The sequence below is a fragment of the Epinephelus fuscoguttatus genome, linkage group LG6 (genome assembly GCF_011397635.1).
Source record: "Epinephelus fuscoguttatus linkage group LG6, E.fuscoguttatus.final_Chr_v1".
NCBI lineage: Eukaryota > Metazoa > Chordata > Actinopteri > Perciformes > Serranidae > Epinephelus > Epinephelus fuscoguttatus.
The window spans coordinates 30,817,443-30,824,338 of NC_064757.1; the positions used below are offsets into that span (position 1 = coordinate 30,817,443).

The 6,896-nt window shown below is 38.0% G+C and overlaps 1 protein-coding gene across 1 annotated transcript in view; it reads left to right on the forward strand.

Annotated features, from left to right (window-relative positions):
• Positions 1-83: 83 nt before the first annotated feature.
• The window catches only part of lifra (LIF receptor subunit alpha a), a 22,345-nt gene continuing 15,532 nt past the window's right edge, over positions 84-6,896 (forward strand). The window contains exon 1 of the mRNA XM_049577745.1: positions 84-222. The gene's annotated coding sequence lies outside the window, so the exon portion shown is untranslated. The remainder of the gene's footprint in view (positions 223-6,896) is intronic.

The following is a 6,896-nucleotide window of genomic DNA, read 5'->3' on the forward strand; positions in this document are numbered from 1 at the left end:
CCCCGTGAAAAAACACTTTACTGGAATCTCATTGGTCGGTACAGCTGTCAATCAAACGCCCTGGTTTGCCCTATTCCAGTAATCCCAACCTACTCTGGAGTCAGTGGGAATGGTTCAACTACACAGCGCGGTGGCAGGATTTTGAAGAAGCTGAATTATTGGATAACATTTAACCAGCCGATATAAAAACAGCACTTAAAAGGACACCTCGCTACAACAAAGGTAATGTTGGTGTTATATGTGAGCTCATACCAACCGTTAGATGTTAGTTTGTAACGTTAGATGGCAGCTACTGTAGCTAGCTGTGTTTTTTCCAAACATCAGTGGCCTCTTCTGCGCGTGTGTGGTGGGGTGCTGGCTGCTAAGTGAATTTAAAATGTCATTTAACACATTTTGTTTAATTCACATACACTGTCTCTCATGTTAAAATGTTGTTAAAATAATAGCTGAGTAAAGTTATAAAGGTAAATCACCGTCTGTCCGTTGTTTATGATGGGACTCGTGACGGTACCTATCACGCTGCCCAAGTTGCTAATGCTAATGATGCAAACCGTCCTGTGATGATGCAGTTTGGGATACCTGCTGTATTAGCCTCTTTTTCTTAGAGGAGCAAAAATAGCTATTGCACATGATCACCTGCTAAGTGTTGAGTGAGCAGGCACATTATTAGTTTTCTTTTTGTGTAGTTGGGACCCCAAATGTGTGATGAACAATATGAGTATGATCATTTCGTCAGTTATTTTTGCTCATAGATCACCAAATCTTTTATGACCATTTTAAAAAATATTTTCATGACTCAGTATGGATTACTGAATGGATTATAGGCTCTTTGACATACCAGATTGTGAATAAATATTGTGTAGATAAGATAAAAACGTTATTTTCTCGAGATGAATTGTTGTGCAGTAGTGCAGTGCAAATACAGTGTGCAAATATGAAGTAGGAAAAATCAGCAAGGTGTAAATAAGTCTGTGTTGCTCAAATGCGGTCTGCATGCACAGAAAAGGATTTGTTTTCCATTTGAAATTTTTGTATTTTTCCACAGGAAATTGGGTTGGGAAATTATCTCTTTTTATTTATATCATGTAGGGCTGGGCAGTATATCAATAAATATCCTGATACAAGACTAGATATTGTCTTAGATTTTGGATATTGTAATATTGAAAATGTTTTCTTCTTCTGGTTTTTAAGGCCTCATTACAGTGAAGTATAAGTTTCAGAACTTACTAGACTGTTCTAGCTGTTTTATTATTTTTCTTTACCCACGTATTTATTACATCGATATTACTTAGCTGAATTAAAATTCATTTAAATTAAATAAAAATTCAATTAAAAATAAATTAAATTAATTTAGTCAACCTTACAATGTTGTCGCAATATGATATTGAGGTATTGGTATTTAGTGAAAAAAAACCCAAAAACTGATAATTGGTTTTCTTCATATCACCCAGTCCTAATATTGTGTAATAGCATACTCTACTAAGTAGTTGGCTACACTGCATTCAAATTATAATGTTTTTTCATTTCATTTCATTTAAGAACTGTAACACTTTTGAAAGATGGAAATATAGAAAGTTGTTTAATAGGAGATGTGGTAGAAAAGCAGTCATTCATTCACAGGTGTTATAGTAGGGGATATCCTGTTTATAACATTTACATGCATTTCCATAGACGTCAAACGTATCTGTATTACCTTGATGCTTTTAATACTGCTTTTTTTTGTAGCAATAAGGAACAAGATCTGTTTATGCACTCTATTCCTACTATTTCTCAGCGGTGGGGATTACCAAAGGCTCCACGATATGATATTATCACGATACTTAAGTCAGTGTGCCATATCATATCATTCATGATACTCATGATATTTCGACTTGTTGACATATTGTAGTCATACTGGTACAATGGCAACAACAAGCATGGCTAAAAGTGAAATTATTACCGACTACACGATGGTTCCAAAAAGAGGAGCAGCTTTTAGAATCATTTTATTGAACTGTTAATATTAAATATCTGAATCTCACTCTGAGTTGATGTTGTATTTTTACAAACTAAAGAAATGAGAGATAACTTTTGTTTAGTTTTTACTGGATACTTAAAAGTATATCACTTATTTTGTTGCAATTCTGTGTTCCTAAATTATTAATGAAGCATTTTCTTTACTAGTCTGTTGTATCGCCAAGATTATTGTTATCACACAAATACCCTAAAATATAATGACATCATTTCAGGCCATAGTGTCCACTCGCAATATGCTGAGTGTTGCGATAAAATATATTGCGATTTATTACCCTTTTTCATCTGTAAATTATGTCCCCTAAAGGAAAACTTTGCCAACATTTGTATTATCTAATAAGATTAAGTTTTCACTATTGTATTTCATTATTCATGTAGGCTATCTAAAGTTTAATTTGTATTTGTAATATTAATAATTTATATAATATAAAAAAAAGAAACTTGGCACTGTGTGATGAGACAATATTGCCACACAAAAATACTGCAATACTATGTTGTATCAGTTTTTCAATAGAATAACTCTGCCACTGTATAAACAGGTGCTGAGTTTCATGCTACACACTGTTCTAGTATTACTCAATACAAGAAAACACTCAACATTAGTCACCATAGCAAATTACGATTCTAAGGCGCCTACTTGTACCTGGCAGGACAATAGCCACCCTGTGTGTGTGTTTTCTTTGTTGCTTGGTTGTGTCTGAGCTAAAAAAAGATTAAACTAGTTTGTATATTTAGACTGGCATGCTTTTGACTCGCAGTGGATGTGTTTAATTATATTAAGACTGTAATTTAGAAGCAAGGATCCAAAAACAAATTGTATATTTCTAAAAGGTTTTTTTTTTTTTTTAATTTTTTTTTTTTTTAACTCATCCTGTTTATTGCCTTCAAGATTTACGTTTACATTCATTAAGGATTACAGGGAAAAGGAAGGAAGGAAGGAAACTGTTGGTTGAGGTCCAAAAGCTACACGCACACACACAGGACTGAATGTCCCTTCTCGACTGAGGTCAGAGCACAGACATTTCACACAGACACACTCATCTGGTCACTAACTCTCTCTGTTTTTCACTTTTTCTCTCGCTTGCATCCGGTCTTCCTCCCAGTCCCATTCGAAGGTCAAACATAATTAGCAGCAGCTTTAGCTCGTGTTTCAAAATGTCACCACACTTACATAGTACACTGGAGGCACTGTGTGCTTATTTCTTTGGTCCCGGTGGTCATCATATGACAGCGTAATGACAGCGTTGCCGAGTGTAGGCTGAGAACAGACACACAGGTTTTCCTAAGTTTGGCTTCAGCTGCCAGCCTACACAGTTTAAGTGATGAGAATAGTAGCAGAGGTTTTGTCCTTTGTTTTAAAATGTGGTTGTGATAGTAAGGTGCTGTAAGATGTGTACTGTACAAATGGATATAGATATGCTTAGACCATACATGCTACTGTCAGGACAATGCATGGAAAACAAAGCTCCATATGAAAGGTTTCATCACAGTCTGACATCTGCTAAAATGGAGATGAAACCTTTTTAAGCTTGTGTAGTGTTTTCCATGAGTAGCTCTTCTCTCTCCAAGCTGTGGTAGTTTGGAATAATTTTAGCTGTGGCTCCAGTTCATTTTTTTTGTCCTGGTTTTGGCTCCAGCTGGGATAACAATCCACTTTGTTCTTAGGGATGTACTTTAGACTGAAGCTAGTGTTACAATGGTTGAGATATCAATAGATAGGTTGACCACAAGTTAATCAGTGACCCTTTTCTCAAACATATCAATAGATTAATTGATAATTAACCATTAATTCCAGGGCAACAGCAGCTGAAACACAAAAACAGGCTGCTTAATATGTGAAGTAAAGTGCCCCAGCCAACACACATACGCAGCAAGCAAACATGCATAATTTTGCAGATGCCAGTAACTGTATATATTTACTGACTTGGAAACGAGGTGATGGTGTATTGACACCGTACTTGCCTGAGTTCATTCTGTATTACCACCAACTTGTGTTTAGCAACGGGAAATAGTGGGGACAAACAAGACCTTTTGCACTGTGCAAATCTGGGTTCCAAGAAACGATTGCTTCACAGTGTGGTCAGTCCTGCGTAGTATATGTGTGCGAGTATACTTGGACAGCTTCCTCCAAAAGGCTGCCTTACACAGCTGAATGGTCGAACAGAACAGTGGCAAAGTCCAGTGTGAAAAGAGGACTCTAAATCATGATGTTGATGTTAGGCGTGTCTTTTCTTTCCTAAAATAGGACCGCTGCAGGCATAGATGAGGTTTAGGCTTGGTTTTTAAGTAACAGTAATATCCTTGTGGTTATAGTTTGTGGTCACATTTATTACTGCTACAAGGACAAGGACCAGAGCCCAGCAGAGAAGTATTGATTTGTGTGTTGCTGTGCATTTGAGCTATCAGTTTCTTGGTTAGATTTCCCAGAATCTATCGCTGTTTTTCCCGCTGCCCATCAGTGTTGTTGTTTTTTTCCAGGGCTCAAATGGTCATAGAATATATTGGATGTTGTGAAATATTTCAGCCTGGTGCTGAAGTTGGAAAAACCTTTAGGATCCAAGACCCTTTAAACATACAACTGCTCTTTTCATATGGGGACCCACTTGACCTGAAACAGGCTCAGAAGCCATTTTTGGTTCAAGCATAGAAGTATGTGAAACACCGACTGCACACAGCTGTATTTATGTTGAGCCATGCCTCTGAATTTCGTCTTGAGGTGATGTTTTTAAAGCCAGGGACACACTAGAAGGCTTGTATAATCCCAGCCAAATGTGGAACACCTCTGCCGCACATTTGGGTTAATATAATCACAAGTGTTCAGATTTCCTTGTTAACCAAGTCAAACTAAAAAAATCACACCAAGAGTGAGTGGGGGTTTTTTGGCGACAGAAATAGTTGCAGTATTTACATGGCAGCTGCAGGTCTCCAGCATGGTAAAGAAAATGCATGGTAAAATCAATTACTGGGTCACCTTAAAGTTCACCCATAAAACCATATGTGAAACCCATTTTGGAAGCCAGTGGTAAAAACACATTCCAGATTTGAAATTCCTCTCTTATTTCTGCTGCTGCCAAATCATCTAAAGGAAAAAAAATGTCACAGTGGGCCACGTAAATGATTTTTAAGATGTTCTGTATAGATGCCATTAAGCCCTAAAATCTCGAAAGAAGATTTTTCTTAAATCTTAGGTGCACAAGATATCTTTTACCCACAAGATAATAACTTGTTTGCACTAGATGATTATCTTGTATGCAAGTTATTGTCTTTTGTGCACAAGCTAAGGAACCTTTAGGGGTCCGTAAGATTCCTTTAGTCTCCACAGTGGTAAGCAATCTGTGTTTTGCTGTCATTTAACTGTTATTACTCAGTTTACTGGTGTCATTCATTCATTCATCTTCTAACCGCTTCATCCTCTTGAGGGTCGCGGGGAGGCTGGAGCCTATCCCAGCTACATCGGGCGAGAGGCAGGGTACACCCTGGACAGGTCGCCAGACTATCGCAGGGCTGACACATAGAGACAAACAACCATTCACACTCACATTCACACCTACGGACAATTTAGAGTTATCAATTAACCTAGTCCCCAATCTGCATGTCTTTGGACTGTGGGAGGAAGCCGGAGTGCCCGGAGAGAACCCACGCTGACACGGGGAGAACATGCAAACTCCACACAGAAGGGCTCCCACGCCCGGGATCGAACCGGCAACCCTCTTGCTGTGAGGCGAGAGTGCTAACCACCACACCACCATGCCGCCCTTTACTGGTGTCATTTTTATTAATTTAAGGTATTTTTGTTTACTTCTTTATAATACTTTTCTTGCTGTACTAAAAGCAATATTTTTTTATCTGACCTTCACACATTTTTCTTCAGTGTCCTCTTGTTTTTATTTTTGCATTTTATCTCTGTATTAGTATTCTATCTGTCACTGGAGTCTAGATAAAAAATAATAAGCAGGCTAAAAGAGTGTTCCCATTCTCCTTTTCCTTAATGCAAGCTTTTTCTTCTGACATCAGTGTGTATTTTTTGGTGTAGCCTCACATACTGGAAGTGTTTGGCACCTGTAGTAGCTTGTATAGCTCCCCGCATTGTGAAGCAAAACAACTGTAAATCATGCATCAAGTTTTTTGGCAAACAGTCTGGAGATACCTGTTGGCAAAGATATCCATCTAACTGTCTGTTTTTTCTTTTTTTAAAAGAAAAAGAGTTAAGAAACCAGATGGAGAAAAAATGTCTCCTCATTTGCTGCATAAGGTTTGCAGGAGTCAAATACAAATCAAATGAGACAACCTGCTAAAGTTACATTATAATCACACCTTACTGTCTTACTGTCTGCAGTGCATGCTCCGTGACTTTTTGCTTGACAAAGATGGTCAGGGTTGGGCTCTTTTGTTCAGTCATCCAAAAGGGCTTTGCATGTGTGTTTGTCTGTGTAGTTTGCATTCAGATCATGTTGCTGTGACGGGCTTGGCAGTACTTGAGAGCATTGTTTTATCAAGCTACCATGCTGTTTGAGGCCTGTCCCTGCCTGTTTCTTGGGAAACCAGACCAGCGGCACCGCAGCTTCTCCATGACGGTTAAACACAAAATAACAGAGAATTACATTCACAAACACACACACCCAGGCTTATCAAAGCCTCATAACGAAATTAAACTGATAAACTGAATGACGTTGGCAAAAAGGGGCAGTGTGTGTGGATGCATGCATGCATGTATGTTGTCACAGCTTTTGCAAAATTGCACTTGTTTCATTATAGATAAGTCTAGAAAATGTCAGAAAATAGCGAAAACGTAAGGCAAAGACAAACGCAGAAAATCCTCACAATTAAGAAAGTCTCTGGTTACAGTATAGTGGAGAGCCAGCAACAACTATTGAACAAGTTGT